Source organism: Carassius auratus, unplaced genomic scaffold (genome assembly GCF_003368295.1).
Source record: "Carassius auratus strain Wakin unplaced genomic scaffold, ASM336829v1 scaf_tig00018653, whole genome shotgun sequence".
NCBI lineage: Eukaryota > Metazoa > Chordata > Actinopteri > Cypriniformes > Cyprinidae > Carassius > Carassius auratus.
Genome location: NW_020524904.1, coordinates 28649 through 52791, shown reverse-complemented (window position 1 = coordinate 52791; position 24143 = coordinate 28649). Strand labels below are relative to the sequence as shown.

Here is a 24143-nt window from a genome sequence, read left to right as displayed (position 1 = left end):
AAAAAGGAGATGGGTGACCTCCCTCCAAACATCTAATCTTAGAGCCTCAATGAAAGCAGCCGACGTTTTGTTCAATGCTTGCTTTCTCGAAAGCTGACAGTGCTAGCTGTGAATGGATGAAGCTGGGGGTGGACCAGCAGAAGTCTTGCAGAGTCTGGACCAGCTCCCAACTCGTGCTGCAGAGAAGCTGATCGGTCTTCATTACTCTATTAACATCCTGGAGAGAGACCGACTACAGTACACACAACACAAACACACATAAACACACAAGCTCCAGTGCCAACACAAAGGTCATAGCTTCTAAATGAATAAATCCTCAGAAGTGTATTTGTATGTTTAATGATACGAAGTATGTGACAGTGTGCAAGAATGTCAACATCACAGATTCTTCTGTGTGATGCGGGTCAACACACGTCCCGTTCCTCCACTGCACCGTTAGGACAGCCGTCAGCTCATGCGGGCTCCCATGAAAAATTGTTTGCTGTGGCAGCAGCTTCAAAACAAATATACAGTACAGGAAACACAGTAAAGGCATTTCCGTGAGACTGCACCTTTTTCTGGGACTTCGTCAAGTTTTAAAGCAGTCATATGATGTTGCTAAAAAGTGTATTTGGTGTAAAGAAATGTTTATGCGATTTAAGAAAAAAAAACTAAAAACATTATTTTCCAACATACTGTACATTATTGTTTCTCCTCTATGCCCCGCCTTTCTGAAACACGTCAATTTTTACAAAGCTCATCGTTCTGAAAAGCGTCTGATTGGCCAGATATCCAGTGCATTGTTATTGGCCGAATGCCTCAAGTGAGTGACAGAAATGTAACGCCCCTTACTATACTGTGATGCTGTCTCCCGGTGTTCTAACGAATAATGCTACCTGTCAGATTATGCTACCAACACTGTATTTATCCTACTGTAAGGGTAGACTTAGGGTTGGTGTAGGGCAGCAGTTCTCAATTCCAGTCCTCGCGACCCCCTGCTTTGCACATTTTGTATGTTTTTCTTATCGCTTCAGACATTTGTTCTATTCGAACGTAAGTGCCCTGCGAAGTGGACATCACAGGATATTCTGCCATGATTCCAGTTCAAACCGAACATATATGTTCCATTCAAAGTGCATATAAGTGTGCGAGACGTGAATTGAAATTTTATTTACAGAGGTAAATGATGTAACACTTGTCCGTGTGTGAAGAAGCTGCGCAGCTCAAATCCATGAATGAAGGTTTAGAAGTGAAGTAAACTTCAACAGATTTCCCCTGCTCAGGGAGTAGGGAGCAATGAACACTGGGTAGGGACCATGTCAATGGGGACACAGTTCATTCACGGAGCTCACATTTAACGAGCTGATTATCTGAAGCAGGTGTGTTAACAAAGAGAGACAAGAAAAATATGGAATGCTGGGGGGCACAAGGACTGGAACTGAGAACCGCTGAAGTGTACGTTAATAAAGGAATTTGCTTCCGATATATGCTACCATTTTTTTAATGGGAAGTAGCAAAATCTGACAAGGTAGCACAAATCATCAGAACATCAGCGCAATGAGACAAAACAAATGAAACCCATTACAAATTAGGCATTTGTTGTATCCACTACACTGTTGTATTACACTGTCTTTTTATGCATTGCGTAGCGTTGCATCGCACCACATGAACATAAATCCCTTATGAATTTGTGCATTTGTGATCAAAGAAATGACAAACAACAAGCACTACTCTCTACACTGTTCAAAACTTCCGTTTTTATCATCAGTGGCAAATCCGTTGGATTTGAAAACGTACTTACGGTCTGTGAGTACTGTGTTGTAAATACATCTTAACCACTGATTTCTAGTCGTGTCCTCTTTTGGAAGGCCAAACAAAGTAGCTTCGCTTTCACAACGAAACACAGCTTCTCCACAACATGGCAGTGACAGCAACAGCAAGAATTAAAGTTACGCCTTCTTTCTTTGCGTGAACATTTGGGCGGCGTTATGCAAATTTTTTTTGTAAGGAAAAAGTCAGCATGAAATTTAAATTTCTATTTTCTAAATGAATTGTATTGATCTTACTGTGAATGAATCCATCCATGTTTTTTTATAAACTCAATCTTCCTGTGAAATGTTCTGCTGATGTATACCGGACCTCTCCAATCATTAACTTTCCATAACTCCACCCCTTTCCTACAACTGATTGCAAAGCTTGTCAGACATAAATTCAGATAAAAAATATGGTGTTGCACAGTAAAAATATTGCCAGGGCCAGCAGAAAATAAAATAAAAAACACATAGTATTGAACTTTGGTGTTTTTCTCTTTTCAGTGCTCTATTGAGATAATACGCCAGGAAATAGCATCTGCGATGATATAAGTATTTTCTAGTAAGCTCACAGTACACAGTAATGTCAGCCTCCATGAAAAGCCCTATCAACCTTGCCATATAGATAAGAGTGTGTGAGTGCTCTAGATAGAGATGGCATGAGCTGACTTTATTGGCATTTAGTGAAGGAAGCTCCTATAAGCACCATCAAGCAAACAAGCCCCTCAGCCAACATTTCCTGAAGAACACTAACAGTTGTTGCTAAGCAACTTTAGCATTTGCAGCAGGGCCAATCCTGATAAAATACACAGGCACACACACACACTCACACGAGTAATTCCAGTGGATCACTAAAACGTGCAAATAAAACATCTGAAAAACAAATTCAGTCTCACTACTACTACTTTTTGTGCACAAGTTGATGTCTACAATCCGCTCAAAGTGTACTAACATTAATTGAGTAACTAATTCAAATTGATAACTTGTGAATTTGAGACTGATTCATGAATCTGATTCATGATTCATTTAAATATCCAGCACATAAAAGTCGTTTTGTAAATCAGGTCACGTGTTAGCCATAGACTAGCCATGCTAACACTGTATGCCAACACAACAAGTGCAATGGGGAATTGATTTTAAATGACTAAGCTATGAATGTGTAATTTTTGACTCATTTACAATCATATTAGTAACTCACTGTAACATTATTACAGTGGTGTTTCGTCCATATAAGCATACCCAGGCAATATGAGAAACTAAGTTTGTGGGTTAATAAATATAAATATAATTATAAGCTGATCCCTTGTCATTTGAGATGTAACTTAAAGCTTAATAAAGGGTTGGGAATAAGTATGTCAAATAATCTTTTGACAAACAATGGTACTTTTCAGTATGTGGCAATATTATTATTATTTTTTTTCTTAATGAAAGCCTCCAGGCGAGTGGATTCACAGCAGCTTGTGCTTCCACTCTTTTGCTATGACTTGTAAGGATTATAACGCAGTCTCATTGGTTTGCTGGCATGCAGCTGAATTCATGAGCAAGGTACAGCTGCCTGCGAAGCGAAGTAAAATACAACAAAATTTGACTCGTGTTAGGTTCAGAGTTGGGATTTAACATATAGCATCACCTAAAAGCCATTGTGTCAATGCATATCACCAGGAGACTGAAACCAACATGTGTGCTTATGACTGCTTATATACTGAATGCACTTTCTTTTTATAAACTAGAGAAGTGACACATAAAGGAAGTCTGACTGCTGTCTCGTTGTAGTTTATATATCAGAAATTTTTATCAGCAGTGCCCTTTCCGATTATATAAAAATGTACCGTATTTTCCGGACTATAAATCACACTTTTTTTCATAGTTTGGCTGGTCCTGCGACTTATAGTCGACTTATTTATTAAAATTAATTTGACATGAACCAAGAAAACATTACCGTCTACAGTCGCTAGAGGGCGCCTTATGTTGCTCCTGTAGTCTACACTGAAAACATAAGAGTGCCCTCTCGCGGCTGTAGATGGTAATGTTTTCTCTTGGTTCTTGGTTCTAAATAAATGCGACTTATAGTCCAGTGCGACTTATATATGTTTTTTTTTTTCTTTAACATGACGTATTTTTGGACTGATGCGACTAATACTCAGGTGCGACTTGTAGTCAGAAAAATACGGTAATGCTCAAAAAGACAGGGAGTGACTTGCAAGATCTTAAATGCTAGTTTCAGATTGTTTTTTTTACAGCAGTCTTATCTTACACAATGCTCTACAAAATTACATTCCTGTAACTCTCTGTTTTTCAATTATTCACAGATAAATTGAAACAGTTCATATTAAACACTAAGGCCATGTGTCCACCAAAGTGTTCTTAGCCCAGCTGAAAATGCCTAGCTGTGAGATCTTGAGAGTGTTTCTGTGGCACTGTGTTTTTTTTTCAGTTGATATATTTGGTTGCTATGAAAACTGAATATTGGCAGAAGTAAGCCGCTCCCATTGAAAAAATACAAAAACCAGTAAATCGAGTACCACAAACCTTAGTAAATCATGTTGCGTGATTCATTTAAATACTCTCCTCTCATAAATTCTGCGATTGAAAGGGACACTCCTACAAATGCATATGCAAAAATGTCAGTCTCAAAAAACGCCTGTGTCCACACCTTTCACTGAGGATCTTTAGTAAATCCTGAAAGTAGTTTTTAACACCAAGCTGTTAGTAAATCTGACCCTAATCTTTTGATTTGTGTAATTATGAGACCTAAGACACCTGCACAAAATAAAAACAAAAGAGATAGGCTAATTTTATGTGTATGTATAGGCTTGGCATTTCTGTATATCTGTGCTGTCTGAAACATGTCTATTGTGTGTGCTTTGATTGTTTTGTGAGAACAGCATGAGTAACAAACTGTGCTCTCTCTTATGTTTCTTCTTATTGTGGTTTAAAATTGCTTGCAAATCACATGTGTGCCGAAACGGTAGAGTCTCAACCGTACATAGTAGGCTACGGATCAACTGCGATCCGTTTAACTTCTAACATATGACAGATCAGAGCAATCTTTCATTTACTTATTTAAAGGGGGGGTGAAATGCTATTTCATGCATACTGAGTTTTTTACACTGTTAAAGAGTTGGATTCCCATGCTAAACATGGACTTAAGGGTGTACTCACACTAGGCACGGTTGCCATGAACCGGGCCCGAGTACGATTGTCCCCCCTCCCCACTCCCCCTCTGGCCTGCACTCACATATAGGGTTTCAGCATTCGTGCCGGAGCACGCTTACGTCATTATGGTGCGACGGTTTCGGGATAAACAGGAAGAGCGGCGCTCTCTGAACACAATGGAGTGCATCGCTCTGTTTTCTTTGTGGATAATTTTGTGTTGTTTGGTCCACAGCCTGTTGTTAAACAGATGTGTCGCCTTAGTGGGGCGAAAATTTTCACGTAGTAATCGTGCTGCTCGTATGAGGATGTTTGCAAGGTACCAGCTGAAGTGCAGCAAGGACTTTGCAGTTTTTAGTTTTTATGCATTTTGCACCTCTGCCGTAGACCAAATCGACCCATTCCCTGCCATGTTGGTTTTGGAGCGTCGCAAAACCGTGATGCAAAGCGTCCTTTTCCGTGCTCCGGCACGGTTAGCGCTCACACTGCATGCGAACCGCACCCGAGTCCAACTGAACCGTGCCCTGGCCCACCTCTTCCAAGCGGGCCAGGGCCGGCCAATCGAGCCACGCCCGGGCACGATTCGGAGCACTCACACTAGTCAAACGAACCGCGCTTTGGTGGTCAAACGCACTCGGGCACGGTTCAAACTGGCAGTGTGAGTACACCCTAAGTTTCAAAAATTAAGTTTGTCACAAGTTTCGGAAAGTTTTTTTCGAGTATGGCTCAGTGTGACGTTAGATGGAGCAGAATTTCCTTATATGGGTCTTAAGGGCACTTCTGCCGGAAGAGCGCGCGCTCCCATATAGCAGAGCACTGAGAGGCTGAGCACAGACATTCATTCACTGATCAGAGCGTCGCGAAGTCACAAAAGAAGTGTGTTTTTGGTTGCCAGGGCAAGACAACCCTGCACAGATCACCAAAGAAAAAACAGCATTAAGGGACCAGTGGATGGAGTTTATTTTTACAGAGCATCAACGGAGTTGTGCAAGTGTTTGTGTTTGTTCCCTGCATTTCGAAGATGCTTGTTTTACAAACAAGGCCCAGTTTGATGAGGGATTTGCGTATCGTTTATTTCTTAAGGATGATGCAATCCCAACGAAAAAGGGTCACGATTGTGTGTTGGAACCACAGGCGGTGAGTAAAACTGCTTAAAATTAAGATTCTGGATCATAAATAAACGGCTGAATCTGACTGTTAGCCATGGTTTGTTTCTCACGGTAATGTCACAGCTTTCAAACGCTCTCAACACAAAAGCCTACTGGTGCTCGTGATTCTTTAGCTCCGCCCACACGTCAAGCCTCCAGGCGCTCGTGTTTTTCCGGGAAAAATCGGTACAGACTATCTTTCTCTTATGAATATAATAAAACTAAAGACATTTTGGAGTTATGAAGGATGCAGTACTACTCTATAGGTACTCAAGATTAACAGGATATTGAGTGAAAACGAGCATTTCACCCCTCCTTTAATGTGAAATTGTCAAATTACTACAACATATCAATCGTTTGCATGAAAATACAGAATAATTAGAACAATCATTAACATAAATAAATAACAGTGTCATATCTATACACATTTTCCCCAGAATGTTCTTGCGAACAGGTAGCAAATCTTCCACGGCCTGGTAGTGGGTCGCGACCTGGTGGTTCGGGACCTCTGGTCTAATGCATTTAACAGGTTGCGCCATTTCTAGTAACTTTGCTATGCTCTTAATTGAGAGTCTATAAGAACATTAAAGTGAAACCCAGGTGTTTCTAGAGTCAAAAACCCTGAGCTTTGTGGCATCTGTCATCATTTCATACACTGAGAATATGGAGAGCCATATTTTTTGTGTCTATTTTTAGGAAGGGCCTAATAGTGAAACTCCCGAGCTATGAGATGTGACACATTTGCCCCCTGACTGTGTCGTCTGATGGAGGGAAGACTGAAAAAGAGATAGAAAGAGTGAGGGAGAGAAGAGAAGAGTGTTCTGAGAAGGTTTAAGGGGAGTGAGGCTGAGAGGCTGTTGACATGCTCTAGTTGGCCTGTTGAAAGATGGTTGAGACATGTTTAAGAGGGTAGATGAGGTGGGTTTGTGCTGGGATTCTCCTTCACTGAGCAGTAGCTCTGAGCCTGGACACACAGAAGTGGTAACTGGGCTGACTCACATGCAGGAAAATGCTTATTCACCCAGAGAGGAATATTAACAATGTCACAGCCTCATCTCAATGCTGTCAGACCTGTTGCGAGTGCTCAGAAGCATGCAGCATAAACAGAAAACTGTAAAAATAATTAATCAGATGCATAGATATGCACACATATGGGAGGCACACATGCATCCACCCTAAAATAATTCTGAATCTGAATGTACTGAATACTAAGGGTGTGGCATTACATTCATATAATGCAATAGTCTCTGTTTAAATAGTCTATGCAATAGTCTCTGTCTCCTTTAGCACTCCCAGTATTTACAATGCTCAACAATGTATGTGATGTTTTTTTTTTTTTTTTTTTTTTTTTTTGCTGATTAAAATGAATGATTCATTGTATTGACTTTTCTATGTACACAAACAGCCTCTCAATACTTCTATCAAATATTGTTCACAAATCAGTCTAAATCTGTGTTAGTGAGCACTTCTCCTTTGCCTTGATAATCCATCCACCTCACAGGTGTGGCACATCAAGATGCTGATTAGACAGCATTATTATTGCACAGGTGTGCCTTAGGCTGGCCACAATAAAAGGCCACTCTAAAATTATCACACAGCACAATGTCACAGATGTTTTGAGGGAGCGTGCAATTGGCATGGTAACAGCAGGAATGTTCTCGACCATAAGCCGTCTCCAACGGCATTTCAGAGAATTCGGCAGTACATCCAACCGGCCTCACAACCACAAATCACATATAACCACAATAGCCTAGGACCTCTACATCCAGCATCTTCACCTCCAAGATTGTCTGAGACCAGCCAGCCGGAGAGCTGCTGCAACTATTGGTTTACATAACCAAAGAATTTAAGCACAAACTGTCAGAAACCGTCTCAGGGATGCTCATCTGCATGCTCGTCATACTCGTCAGGGTCTCGACTTGACTGCAGTTCATCATTGTAACCAACTTGAGTGGAAAAAATGCTCACATTCGATGGCGTCTGGAACTTTGGAGAGGTTTTCTCTTCACGGATAAATCACGGTTTTCACTGTACAGGGCAGAGTGTTCAGTATGGCGTTCTGTGGGTGAGCAGTTTGCTGATGTCAATGTTGTGGATCAAGTGGCCCATGGTGGCGGTGGGGTAATGGTATGGGCAGGCATATATTATAACAATGAACACAGGTGCATTTTATTGATGGCATTTTGAATGCACAGAGATATGGTGACGAGATCCTGAGGCCCATTGTTGTGCCATTCATCCATGACCATCACTTCATGTTGAAGCATGATAATGTACCGCCCCATGTTGCAAGGATCTGTACACAATTCCAGGAAGCTGAAAACATCCCAGTTCTTGCATGGCCAGCATAGGACATGTCTCCCATTGAGCAAGTTGGGATGCTCTGGATCGGTGTATACGACAGCATGTTCCAGTTTCTGCCAAAATCCAAAAACTTCGCACAGCCATTGAAGAGGAGTGGACCAACGTTCCACAGGCCACAATCAACAACCTGATCAACTCGATGTGAAGGAGATGTGTCGGACTGCGTGTGGCAAATTGTGGTCACACCAGATACTGACTGGTTTTTGTATCTTTGAGTTCAGCTCATGAAAAATGGGGGCAAAAACAAAACTGTTGCATTTATAATTTTGTTCAGTGTCTATTTTACAAATAACAATTTTATGGTTATGATTGTATAATCAGTATAATAGTTAATATAATACAAACACTTTCCATTTTTATCACAAAATAAGGCAGAAACTATATTTTATAGCTTCTGTGCTGTAATTAATGCTATGTCAATTACAACTATATCATTCATATTAAAGACTTGAAAAACACACATAAACCATATATTGTCGCAATCGTTTATTGTCTTCACGTTTCATCAGTTAAGATTTATGTATGTTATTCAGCTTAGCTACAGCGATGCCTTTGTCCACAGGGATTTCCTGGTGTCAAAAGTTACTTCTATCATTCGATCCCGTTTTGGACTTTCTGTACGAGAGCACCCTCCAGCTTCAAATATGAATGATACATACAGCGCATGAGAGTGTTCAGCGCTCCGTGATGTTCACATCGTTTTGGATAAGAATATAATGTATCCATAATGATGTGACTATATTGTGTCTTTTCATTTATATCTAGATGTATTCACATTGGCCCTTGATAACCTCTACGTGAACACACTTGCCTAAGTAAAAGTGCATGGGAAGAGTTTAGGTTTTATTAAAAGTCGGGGGGCAACTCCCCTGCGTACTGTACAGCCATGCTACAGGGAGCAACTGCAGAGGGATAAAAGAGCCGCGGGTTGCCGTTCCCTGGTTTAGACCAATGGTTTACTTTACTGACTTAGAGACCACCTTGTCCAGACTCTCAGCCAACCAAGTACCAATGCTTATAAAGCAGATAATATTCCACATTTATAAACTGGACATACTATATATAAAATAATTTTTGGTCTTTTTATATATTTTTTCTTTTTTATATTTTTATATGTTTTATATCTATCCACAGACCCCCTGAAGGTCCTCCATGGACCTACAGGGCTTAAAAAACCCTAACTTTGGATCCCTAAATTTATGTTTTACTTCTCTGAGGCACTGCTGTGGACATCAAAGAAGTGAGCCACATGAGATAGAGTGGACTAAAACTTATCCAGCAGATTCACTCGCTCACATTGACATGTAATGGGTTGTCCTATTCAGCCCAGTTTCAATCGCAATCCAATTATTATATTGTGATACTATATTGAATTATTAAATGTGTATTGCTGTGCAACAGTATGAAATAGCCATAAAATGCACAATTGTTTATCACAGCTAAACAGTACATTTTGCAGACCCACACATGCAGCAGAAACAGCTTACCAGAGTGTGTGTCCTATAAATGCAAGGACGATTCCCTCCCCCTGTAACATAAGAAAAAATATTCATATCACTGACACAAAGTAAATATTCTCCTCTCTCTCTTTTTTTTTTTTTAAGTCAGCAAGAAAGTGCAGACAGGTGTAATTTGTCTTCTCCTCAAGGGTATTCATGAAAAGAACTGGAAGGCGCGTGCAAGTGTCAACTGTAAAACTTTTGCACTGAAGTATTGTATGTGAGAGAGATGGCGTTCTGAGAGCCAGAATCATCTGTTGTTCCTTTCACTGATGCTGATGTGGTCTGCTCATACCAGCCACAACTACGCTCCCCTGCTGCCGTGGTAACAGAGCTCAGGATGAATGGCAGCATCAGTTGTAATAGAAAAACATAAGGCTCAAGTCCAAGAATGATGTATACATACACACACTAGTGGTTGCACCGACTAATCGACTAGTCGACTTCAATGCTCTGCCATGCCGCTTAAAGCTTGGCGTCGTCTAGTAGCCGGTAGGTTAATTCGATTAATTGAAACTAGGGCTTTGCAATTAATCGAAATCGAATCGAAATCGCGATTTGAGACGTTGTGATTTGCTAATCGCAAAAGCCTGCGATGTGGACGCGATATTACTCTGTCCCAGAGCATATGCATAACTGTCAGCCTTGAGTGACAGACTTACTTACCAACAGAGTGAGCGCACCTCCGTTCTCCCCAATCAGCACTACTCTAATCAATGTGTAAATGAATAAAAAAAAAAAAAAAACAAAAAAAAAAAACGGAAAGCAAGAGAGAGACAGAGTGGTATTATGGCGTCTACAGTGTGAGATCAATAGTTAGGCAAATTAAAACTAAAGAAAAAACGTTATGTCACTTAAGCTTCGGAAAGACAGACAATGAACCAAAACGATCATTAGCAAGAGCTGCATCACAATGCATATCAAGAGCATCCCTTATTGAATGTTCGCTATTCCCAATTCAGAAGACTGCACACACAGCCTGTGTCTCTGAATCCTTCTTTGCTCCTCTCTGCCCCACGTGGCGCAAATCCCGAGTCACAGACGAGCCGTTCACACTTGCCGCACTCACGCAGCCTGTTTTGTAACGCTCGTTTATATTCTCGTGCGGCCCTGCACCGCAAATCTCCACGAGCGCATCTGGCAGTATGGATGAGGCTTGACGCACGTGCGCAACCTGCTTCGACTCGCACCTGCCTCTGCGTTAAACAAATGTCATTTCAGTCTAACTGCTTGCTAATATCACTTGGGAGAAAAGAAGCATTCAGCACATTTTCCACTTGTTCTTAAAATCACAAATATAATGGAACATGTAATACTTTAATAATTGACTAAAGAAATACAGTTCTTTATTTATATATATAAAAAATAGTCTTTCCAGTGAAATTCAGTAATTAAGTTATTTCTGTAAAAGTAGTTATACCATTATAATCTTGTCTGCAGAAAAAAAAATAATGCTCTGCATTTAACCCATTCAAAGTGCACTCACACAGCAGTGGACACACACACACACCTGAAGCAGCGGACAGCCAGCCAGTTGGTGCTCAGTGCCTTGCTCAAGGGCACCGCAGCCATGGTATTGCTGGCCCGAGACTCGAACCCACAATCCTAGGGTTAGGAGTCAAACTCTCTAACCACTAGGCCACGACTTCCTCTATATTATGTTATATATAGGCTATATACATAAAATATATAGAACACATCCCAAAGCAGAAATGAATGAATTTCAGTGTTATAATGGGAATTGTATTCGTTTTATTGTAAACTTAAATGGTGTATATTTGATGGATTCTATTGGTTGGATGTACTATGGTAAATAAATTGCAACTATATGAGTTGCAACTTGAAGGTACAGGAATTAAAATGGCAAACACCAGAACTGAAGTTGCTGTTGTAAAATTGTAAGTAGCAAACGTAAGGTAAGTCACATAAGATGCATTTATATGCATCCAAATAATCCAGACTGAAAGGGGGTGTGTGATCAATAGGGGATCAATAAAAATTCACAATTACAAGAAATAAGAAGTACATAGTTACCATTTTATCTATCTATCTATAATTTTTTTTTTTTTACTCTGAGGAAGAAACAGGCTTTCATAAAACAGTCAATTTGACCTAGCTTCATTTTTTTTTAGTTTTAACATAGAGCTCTGAATTTTCAAAAAGTGTATGTTGGGTACAAATAACTTTATTAACTATGCAAGGGAATTTAACAAAGCAACACTTAGGGAAGATAGGAATATGCATAATTTAGATTCATAATCTAGATATTTTGGATCAAAACAACAATCCTGGTCTCATGTGAAGCAAAGCTATTTTCTCACATAGCCCAGCACTCTAAGTATAGAAGATAGGAGAGTCGATCACAAATCCTGTGGTTGGAGTATTAGAGCACACACAAGGCAACGCTAGTTATGTTTTATTAAATGCTCTCTTCCAGAGCATCCACAACTATGAGATGCCGGTGCTTCATATTTTAAAACCAGACATTGGAATTCTGACTGAGGAAGGGGAGAAGTGTGGATCCTGTCTCTGCAAAGTCCAATCGGAATGATTTATGAGTGGTTTGGTCATTGACATCCCAGTCAGCTGCCGGGAGGGTTTCCGCCGCATTGTATGTTCTTATAGTTTGCGATGGTGACAAATTATTTGCACAGGAAAAGTGGCAAATTTCATCAGATCCTAAAGGCCTGGTCACACCATGTCTGATGCAACAAAATAACACAATTTTTTCATTCACACCAAGTGCAATGCCGGGTTTCACTCTATCCTCTTCCTTTCTGGGTTTTACCTCTTAAATAATGTGTTGGGTTTGAAAGTAAAGGCCCTCTTTCAAGTCCACACTGGGTGACGTAATGCTGCAGGGACTGTCCGGTAGAAGCCGGCTACAAAGCAGGGCTATAAAACAGTGCAGGGCTAACAGGACACTAATGAGCACCCTTATGAAACCTAAAATGGCACACACTTCTGCCTTTTGGATTTTACAGGCACTGTTCTTACTGAGAATTAAAAGTGCCACTTAAAAATAAAATAAAAGAGATCAGTTATCAATATAGAAATTAAAATAGAAATGTTTTAATAAAATACACGACTTGTCAAACTGACAAATAAATAGGTGTATATAAAACTGTATTTAAATTTATTTTCTTTATTAAGACTACTGAAATGATAAAAAAATGTGGATAAATTTGATAAATCAAATTAACTAAATGTTAATGGTGAATTAGTAATGAAATATTTCACTGTTACATTTAACTGCATTTAAAACCATTGAACTGTTTAAATGCCTATATTGGTATATTTTTCACTTGATATAAAAAGATAATTGTTTTTTGAAAAAAATATCTTCAATATTTTTCTAATCTAGTGTTTCTTTCTTTCGTTAAAGCTTGATAACAACAACCTGCCTTCTAAACAAAATGTAGTTTGATCAATACAGAATTTTAAGAAGATTTAGAAAAATGAAAAATCATGAAAATACTGCATATGGCATATATCTTAATTCTTGAGTGTTGTCATGTTACCAAAAATTCAGTAGTCGGTACCAATACCAGTAAAATTCTGCAGTTCATAGCAAAAGCTATTTCATTTTTATAGCACTTTTAACTATTTGAAAATCTAATTATTAAATAAATTACTTAGTTTAATTATTAATGCTATTAATAAAAAACAAAAAATAAATAAGCACATTTAAACATATTACATCTTTAGCATGTGACCATACCTGTCAAGTATCCCGTTTTGGCCGGGAAAGTCACGTATTTTACCCTTCTTTCCCGCCGTCCTCCCGTATTAGTATTTTCCCGTAAATCTCCCGTATTTTTTTTTTTTTTACCTGCGTTATTAATAAAATAATAATAATAAAAACATTCCCAATCTGAGCTCTGTCACTAGTCTCGCGATTACTCCCACCTGTAGTAGCCTGTCGCGAGGGGTGTGTGAGGTCAGATGACATGAGTTATAACGTGGGAAAAACAACAACAACAAAAGAAAAAACAGAGACGGATAATGGATGCTACAATAGAGAGTGAAGGCACACCTGCCAAAAAACCAAAACCCATGTGTAAATACCGTGATAAATGGGACAGCGAATTTACTTTTTTTAAAGAATGCAAAGTCTGCAACAAATTGGTACAACAACTCACTAAAAGAGTAAAAGAAAAGTTATGTGAAATGAAAAGAAAAACTGTTAAAGAAAAGCAATATGAAATGAAAAGAATGTGTGGAATTAAAATAAAATGTAAATGTAAAGACATCAATGTTAAATTAACAGAAAATATGCAAATAAGCCTTTAAATAAATGCTCTTCATATATACCCTTTTGTGTTTTAATTTGGGCTATAACACCTGTCTTAAAATGTAAGGGATACTGGAGCTTTGTTGGGGTGGTGGGACTGCTCGCAATGGGCGCTGGAAAATTTCCCTTATTTTCAAATCCAAAACTTGACAGGTATGCATGTGACCTTCAAATATTGTTCAATTAAGTAAACATTACATTAAAAAAATCAAATGAAAAGTTACTAATAAAAAAAAAAAATATAATAATAAAATAAATATGTGACATATCAGATATTTTTTGTCCTTTTGTCCCTTCCATTGTTATAATTATCCCAAAGTCAAAACTCTTCAGTTTTTTTTTTTTTTTTTTTTCATCTGGGGCCCATTTCAATAAGGAGGTACAAGCAACTTAGAGTTAAAACTTGACTAAGAAAAGCCATGATCAATGATAATAAAAATGTGTAATAATAAATTGTAATATTTAGATAATAATTAGATGCTATGTATACTTTATACTGGCAGATACATACTAGGCCTATTTGAACCTCAGTATTGTTGTACATTAACAGGATGCAAAATAACGGATTGTAAATGATTACATCTATTAAAATTATAAATACTTTTATCATTATTAAACACTCGTTACGCACTTTACTTACATTTAAGAACATTTTTTTCATTATTGAAAATGAATTCTAATGTGATATGTGATGGGAAAAGTGAGAAGAACGAGCTTGACAAAAGCTGGACTCATACCCCGTCAATCGCATCACAAGCTAGTTTTCCATGCTCAACACGTTGCTATCTACACCGCTGAAGCTGTTATTCACATGCGTCATATTTAACCTTGTGTTTGTCAGGGTTCGGGTAGAGGGATGAGGCAAGGACTCAGTACTGCAGAGAGAAGGTCTCTTTATTAATAATAAAATAAAATAAACAAACTAAAACTACCCCATAGGGGAAACAGGAACTTGACTGGCAAGGCAGGACATGAAGAGCACAGACAAAAATTCGAAACATTGAACAGTCAGGACAGGACAGACAAGACTGTCAGGGCAAGATCCTGACAGTGTTGCATTGCAGGGTGGAGCTACGGTAGATGTGCACTTAGTAACAGACACTCCGAATAATCATGTTTTCCATTTGCATTAAAGGAAAACTCCACCATTTTCCCCTATTTCACTATGTTCTTCCTTCAACTTAGAGGAGTTGATATGTACCTTTCCCGTCTCAGTGCATGCACTCAATCACTGTAGCGCACGGTGCCACTATGGTAGCGTTTAGCTTAGCATCATCCATTCCATAGGATCCAAACAGGGATGAATTTAGAAGCCACTAAAAACTTCCATGTTTTCCTTATTTAAAGATGGTTACGCGAGTAGTTACACAAGTAAGTATGGCTACCCAAAATAAAACGTAATTTTCTAAGCGGATATACGCTAACATAGTGGCACCGCACACTACAGCGATTAAGTGAGTGATTCACTGAGAAGGGAGAGGTACGCATCAACCTGTCTAAGTTTAGGGAAGAACATAGTGAAATATGGAACTGTGGCCTATTAGATTATTATTATTACCACACTGGAATATAATTTAATAAATGTTAGGTTCATAGAGTAAGTTACCATGGTAAATGACTTGGAGTATAAGTTACCTCTCTTTCGGAAATGGGATTGACTTACCCCACTTTCTTGGATTTGACAAACCTCCCATTTTGAAACAGAAAACAGAAAATGAGTTTCCCTCATTTCAGGGTTAACATACTCAAAGTTTTAACTCAACCTCCTTTCTGAAATGGCCCCCTGGTCTGTTTAGTTCTTCTGTGCCCTCGTTTAGCTCACTGATTCATTAGTGCTCATTAGTTAATTCCCATCACCTGTTTGTCATCAGCTGCCTGCCTTATTTAAGCTCACTCTTTGGTTCTAGTCTTGGTCCGGTATTATGTTTCAATTAGTGTCTGTCAACCCCTCATCTATGTGGCTTATCTTCTTCCTGGATACTGTTAAACTACTTGTTGAATTTATATTCATCTTTGTATTCCTTCCTCAACACAACCATGACACAATGCTTCAAAAACATGTTGTAAATAGAAACTTTAATGCAGCCACCTATCAGCTAGTACTGGTCTGACCCATTACATGGTACTACTGATAGTGTGGAAAGGCTGATATTAATACTTTTTTTATTTAAGTATCAACTTAGTTCTGAATAGACGTGCCAGTATTCAGTATTATGATATATCACGTTAATGAATATGCACAATATTCTTATCGTTCGCATGTCTCAATACCGTGAATAATTATATATAACAAAATTATTCCGAATTTGCAATGCATTTTAATAACACTTTTCCCATCAACTGGTAAAAATGCACAATGCCGCTGTATGCTGCTTAACCCTTTAGAGTAGATTTACGTGTACAAGCGTTATGAGTCATTTTCGTGTGTGTGCTCTGATGTAAACAAGCATGCATGAGAAGCACATGGGGGAAAACGTTAGAGAAGCACTGAATGAAAGCACATTCACTGACAGCAGATGGCACTAAAATGCAGAAGATGCAGCCGTTACCCTGAAAACCCCATAAATAAAGCAGCCGTTACCCTGAAAACCCCATAAATAAAGCAGCTGGTCTACTCTACTTATTAAAATAGCCATTAAGATTGTCTTGTTCATCACAGCGCCAAACACGTAATATTTAGACTTAACAGGATATTTATTTTCAATAACAACGTGCCCTAGATTTTTTTTTAAGTATTTTGATTCTTTATTGTTCATTCGCACTTTACATTAGACCTTCATAACTTACCATTCTTTTGCAAGTGTAAAACTTTTAACGGTCCCACTTTATATTAGGTGGCTTTAACTACTATGTACTTACATAAAAAAATAAGTACAATGTACTTATTGTGTTCATATTGTATTTTAAAACACTTTGCTGCTATTGAGGTGGGATAGGGGTAAGGTTAGGGAGAGGGTTGGAGGTATGGGGTAAGTTTAAGGGTGGGTTAAGGTGTAAAGTATGGGTCAACAGTGTAATTATAAATGTAATTACAGAAATTAAATACAGATGTAATTACATGTCATTTTTTTTAAATATAAGTACAATGTAAAAACATGTATGTACACAATAAGTACATTGTACTAAATTATTAATTAAAATGTAAGTAAGTAGTAGTTAAGGCCACTTAATATAAAGTGGGTCCCTTTTAACTTTATGTATTTTTCTGTATTGCTTTATTGCATAGATATTTTTGATATAAGAAAAAAGTTATTAAACCTGTTATACTGTATTATTACCATTTTTTTTTTTTTACTAAATTTCAATACCGTAATAATATCCCTAGTACGGAAGTACTGGTACTTTTGTACTCCTCTGCATCCTTGTCACTGATACAGAATCATAGTGCATGTACACAAAACAAAGTACTTGTCATCAGGCTCATTACAAACTTATCAGCAGAGCTTTTACAGTAAATCAGCAGTCTTTGAGGTTTAAGGGGAAATAAAAGGTTACGTGTCAGCTGGCATGTGATGGGCGCCACTGTAATATGTTTCTATTCATGCTGGGCAGCAGCTGCAGGCTAGCACTGTCTCTACAAGCACGCAGGGATGGGGCGGCAACAGCAAACTGCAAACAGTGCTGCAGTGTATTCACACTGTAAATGTGTGTGGGTCTGTGCCAGGTATAAGCACACACAGATAGATCTCGCTGGAGGAGGTAGAAGCACAGATGGGCATTTCTGGATGGCTGCATCTCCTGGAGGGGTTAAAAGCAGTGGGAGGTGTTGGCAGGCCTGTAATGCTGCTACACCAGCATCTCACAAAACGCTCACACTTTCTCAAACATATGCTGTCACTGAAAAGTGTATGTGAAAATGACAAGAGATCTGCAATCTCGGACAGCTAGTCAAGGCTGTATGCTCTGTGATTTTTCTGTCCTTAATGACAGATGCTTGTCAGATTTTATAATCTTATGATGTGACCCCTAAGAGACCCCTTGACAGACTGTGCGACATCAACATTCTTTTATGTCACATCACAATACACATTTATACTGGGTGACACATACAGTGTCAGAATTACCATTATTACACGATTCTGAATAGTAAAATGGGTTTGTTTTCTCATGGATCTCTTAATAACAACTTAGCTCCAACTTGTGCTACCTGACCTGACTGAAACATCATGTAGAAAAACAGTTATTTTACAATATTTCTGTTTATGTCTTAATCATGCAAGAATAATCTGAAAATAAAAACATACAGTTTAATGTGGCTGCATTAATGTATTAGTGCATTTGCATGACGATTGCATACTTGTTGTACTGTTGTTTTGTGTAGGCCTATTGATTATTTAAATTTCACAGGTTAATTTTGGTGTTATAATGTTGCCATAAAAACGCTAAATTCTAGTACATTCATAGAACAACAACAACTTACTGCATGAAATTCAAGATATGGGGCAAAACGGCCGTTTGAGACAAAGCAGAACTCTTCATCTCCTAGCAACCCAGATCAGCATTTCATTTCTTAATCAACGTTTTGATCGAATTTGGTGCACCATCTTGCGCATTGAACCATTGGCCATACTAGCGTTGGATTTGAAGTGGCGCTGCACATACCGCATTTCGGTGTATGACATCAAAGTACCACAAGATCGATTCAAAAGCACAAGAGTTGTCTGCTCTCTAAGCTCTTGCGGTTCTTTGATGTCACACACCGATCGGTCTGATGGTGATGATCCGCTTCAAGTTGAACAAGCCTTATGATTCATTGAACCATTCATAAAGAACAATTTACTTCACTCCTGAATGAATCAGCCATTTGAACGAATTCAAAGAACAAATAAATGACTCGATGACTTAATCATTAAGACATTTACCACCACCTACTGGCAGTTTTAGTTTATTATTTAGAGTATAATTTCATTAAAGAAATCATTTCATATTTTACAAAAAATAACAAAATTAAGAAAATAAATTATTAAAGTTACAGTTCACCCAACAAAAAAATGACAATTCTGTCATCATATACGCACATGGTCCAAAAGAGCATATGTAATAAATTTTGATCCTTTGCACAACAATGACTTTAAATTATCTTTTCAGAGTAATTTCTCCAAATTTAGTGTGTGATTAATTAGATTAATTAATTACCACATCATGTAATTAATTAGATAAAAAAATTAAACATTTAACAGTCCTAGTTATAATTTATTATATTTATCATTTATTATTATTTGTATTAAGTTATTATTATTATTACTATTGTAAAAAAAAAATAAAAAAAAAAAAATAATAGTGACATATGTCTGACTCTGCCCTAATTCAGTTTCACACATTATTTCACGGTGGTCTAGCTAAACCCCTGAGCGATCATTTACATGAAGGAAAATCTTTGTGTACATTTTTTTTTTTTACAATGCTTCCCATTTCAAATCTGAAGAAATGTCCCATTTAGCCCTCTGCATTGTTGCTTGCCATTAGATTTCCACAGTAATTTGAAAGGCCAAAAACACTTCTAAATACACAATTATGAAAAAAAAAAAAAAAAAAAAACCTGTGAAACCAAGACTAACAATGCACACAATAACCAACCTGTTCTACAGACTTGATGCAAAACTGCATGAAAAATTCAAAATCTCTAAGGGTACAAGACCCAACTGGTCCAACATTTCTCACACTCCCAGAACTGCATCATTCACCACAAACCTATGAGGAAGTCACACTAAGCAAACAAAGACTTTCTGACAAAATAAATATTTTAAGATCTATTGATGTTGTCTTAGATAATGACGACTTGGCAATGTTCCTATTTCTCAAGATGAACTAAGTTCCTGAGTATATGCCTATTTTCATGTGTGTGTGTGTGTGTGTGTGTGTGTGAGGTCCCACACAGAAGAACTGGTGATTTCAATGAAAAAGGAAGAAGAGAGAAAAAATAAAAAATAAAGGGTAGACTGAAATAGTCTGAAACAAAACTTTGTTTGGTCTCATTTATCTTTCTCCCTCTCTTCCTCCCACAGACACAGTCACAAGTGTTCACAGTTTGATTTCTGTCGGTTCTCTTGAGTTTTGATTCTTTTAGTCAGTGTCTATTAGCTTTGAAACCATCTACTGTATATGCTATTCCTACACTAACATATTATAATTGAAAAAATAACCTTAACCAGATACCCTATATATTTAACATAACATTTACAGTTTTTCTCTTTAGGTAAAAAAATACTAATGACTCATCCTGCACTACACAAATGTTTGTCTAATCAAATGCTCTATACAGTAGATTGCAAATTACACACCCACTTAAAACACCTGCAAATCACACTGTGCATTCAAGTCATGTCAGAAAGATTGCATCCACAATGTCATGATATTACGAGTCAGAAGTTTACAAGTTGGGGGTGTCAGTGAGAAAATATGGGGAGATGCAATAGATGCAGTGTCTGTATTAATGGTAAATTTTTTTAATTACTATTTGTTTCTCATTTACAATAAAACTAGCTAACTATTATTATCATTGTTGTTTAAAAAAAGGCTCATAGTAATACTGAACGACAAAGACAACAAATCATAATAGTTACATATGCCTGTCCTATTTCATTTCACACAATATTTTACAGTTATCTAGTTAAACCCTCAAGCCTTTATTCTACATGAAGGAAGAGCTTAAAAATATATACATGCACAATAACTTAAAAAAAATAATAATCTAGAGAAATGTTCTCATCTATTCTACTACTGTGCTGTTGCTTGTAATTAGATTTGCATGGCAATTTGGAAAGATCATGTTTAACGCCATCAAAATGCCAGAATAACACGTAGTAAACTTTTGTAAGCCCAGTGCTTCCAAGCTGAAGGCCTTAGTGAGAAAATATATGCAGTGTCTTTACTAATGGTACATTTTCCAGAATGAATGAAATTATTATTTGTTTCCCATTAACAATAAAACTAGCCAAGTTGCATTTACAAAATATGATTTTTATTTTATTTTTGGTTGGTTGAAAAGGTAAATCGCCATCTTGCTCCAACCGAAGTGACTTGAACGTGCCTGATGTCGTAATTATACCATCCTATATAATACTGCAAATACAAATTTCCCAGGAGGACTTGAATGGACCAATAGATCATTTCTGACATGCAGCTAAAAAAGTAAAAATGTTCCAGCCAAACTTCCGGTTGCAATAGGAAATACATCAAGACAGAAAATAAAATGCAATTTACTGGGGTTTTAAAATAAGAAAATCGCAAGACTTGCAAATGAATGTTGAATGGCTGTGAAACAAATGCTGAATATTCCAAGTATGCAATGTTTCTAACAGAGCATAAATTTCCTCTCAAACTACAGGCAATGGTGTGAGAGGTGATGTTCCATTCCTGGGAGCCCCAAAGGCAGTGCAGATCAGGAGTTGAAACATGGAGGTGGATGTATTTTGCATAGTAGATGATAATATGGATATGTAAGACGCAAATGAGATTGTCAGTTCTGAATATAAAAATAATGAGAATGCGAACAGCATGGAGTCCTAAGCTGATGCTAGAGCACAAAGCCACATGCAACAATCATGAACACACATGTGCCCTTACACTTCATTGAGACTAACCTCATGCTAATAAAGTGGCTGATTATGTATAGCGGCTGAGCGTGTACATTTGCAGCATAAGAATGTTTATGCATGGAGACACACATAGGGTGTACTCACACTGCCAGTTTGAACCGTGCCCGAGTGCGTTTGACCACCAAAGCGCGGTTCGTTTGACTAGTGTGAGTGCTCCGAATCGTGCCCGGGCGCGGCTCGATTGGCCGGCCCTGGCCCACTTGGAAGAGGTGGGCCAGGGCACGGTTCAGTTGGACTCGGGCGCGGTTCGCATGCAGTGTGAGCGCTAACCGTGCCGGGGCACGGAAAAGGACGCTTTGCATCACGGTTTTGCGACGCTCCAAAACCAACATGGCAGGGAAAGGGTCGCTTTGGTCTACAGCAGAGGTGCAAAACGCATAAAAAAAATAAAAACTGCAAAGTCCTTGCTGCACTTCAGCTGGTATCTTGCAAACATCCTCATACGAGCAGCACGATTACGTGAAAATGTTCGCGCCACTAAGGCGACACATCTGTTTAACAACAGGCTGTGGACCAAACAACACAAAATTATCCACAAAGAAAACAGAGCGATGCACTCCATTGTGTTCATAGAGCGCCGCTCTTCCTGTTTATCCCGAAACCGTCGCACCATAATGACGTAAGCGTGCTCCGGCACGAATGCTGAAACCCTATATGTGAGTGCAGGCCAGAGGGGGAGTGGGGAGGGGGGACAATCGTACTCGGGCCCGGTTCATGGCAACCGTGCCTAGTGTGAGTACACCCATACACTCACATATACATGTTCACATTTTTATTCACCAGATCCTGGATGCACAGCTAGTATGGCATGTGAACATAATGTTAAGTGATGTTCCTATTTGAATTAGTGCTCTGCAGTTATTATGTTGATGAGTGTTTCATTGAAAAAGCAGTGCCGTTTGTTGCCCCGAGGGCTAAAACGAAGGGGGACAGAGCAGAGGAATCTGTGGGAAAGGGTGTTAAAGAATAAACTCAGCTAAATGTGGCTTCTCCTCAGGCCATTTCCACCAATTTGTTCCATATTCATCTCATGTTAAGGCTGGCTGGTAAACTCCTTTTGTTAGGGATCAGGGATTTGTGTTGTCAAAGAACTTGCTGAATGCACTTTGATACAGGTAATGCATAGTCAGTGTTAATACTGGTACATTAAAAATGAAAAGAATAAGGAAAACCCCTCTCAAGGTGCATTTGAACTACTAGGGTTGATGGTCACACTACTTGCAGTTTGTTTTTGTTCGGAGAGCAACTGCTTGGAATAATTCTTAATTATATAGAAATATAAATACATTTCATATACATAAAGCATCTTATTTTATACACTGCCGGGAAAATGATTATGGACTTTCAAATTACTGTCAGAAATCATACTTAGGATCAGATTTCTTCTGGATTCTGGATCATGGAAAGCAGTAAACCTATCCCGGGGGTTGCAGTAAAGTAACTTGAGGAGCTGTGTGGTCAACATGAATGTTGCGGGCTTAATCCCAGCTCTGTCATTATCGTGCCCTTGAGCAAAGTGTTTAACCTCAGGTTACATTGGTTTCTTGCATAAAACGACTAGATCGATAGTGTCCTGTTTGATAAATGACAACAATTTGAGGCCTCTAAGCTTATAACACACAAGAAGGCAATCCAAATGCTGGAGAAACAAAAGAAGGCAGAAAAATCAAAACTACTCATTACTAAGAGAAGGGTAACCAAAACTACATATATTTATAAGAGCTGCAAGCATAACGAAAGAAGAATTCATTAAGAAGAAGAAAACGAACAAAAGAATACTGCAAACATGAGACCCCTTAACAACAAAATATACACACCAGTTATCTGATAGAAGCAACATCATTCATATAATGAGACCGAGATAATCTAGTTTATGGTTAAAGAGATTAATGGTCTGTTTATTAAATTACATAACTGGCATGGGCCCAAACGGCTATAATTAACCCCACAGACAAAACAATTAGCATAAAATGCTATTTTCTTTTCCCATTTGATGACAGAAACAAATCCTGAAAACAACTGGACAAAGCTTTGTTAAACCTTGACAAAACTGTCTCCTTAAAATAAAATCAATGGCCGCACAAAACCAGGCAGTTAAATCCTTACAGATATTCTTGAGTGAAAGTCTGTTTTGGAAATCTTCCTCCTACCTAACAGATTTTTTCAAAGTCTAAAATACATGTTTTACTACGGTGGACCTCAACAAGCAAAGGCGAAACACGGCAGACCTGAACCTGCAGAAGATCACAGTCCAAGCCCTGGCGGTTTTTACACATCCTCACATTTCCTTCTGCACT

The 24143-nt window shown here is 38.3% G+C and overlaps 1 long non-coding RNA gene across 1 annotated transcript in view; it reads right to left on the bottom strand.

Annotated features, from left to right (window-relative positions):
• Positions 1 to 24143, bottom strand: part of LOC113076099 (uncharacterized) — a 51184-nt gene that overhangs the window by 11671 nt on the left and 15370 nt on the right. The window contains exon 2 of the long non-coding RNA XR_003281104.1: positions 9943 to 9983. This is a non-coding gene — a long non-coding RNA (uncharacterized LOC113076099). The remainder of the gene's footprint in view (positions 1 to 9942; positions 9984 to 24143) is intronic.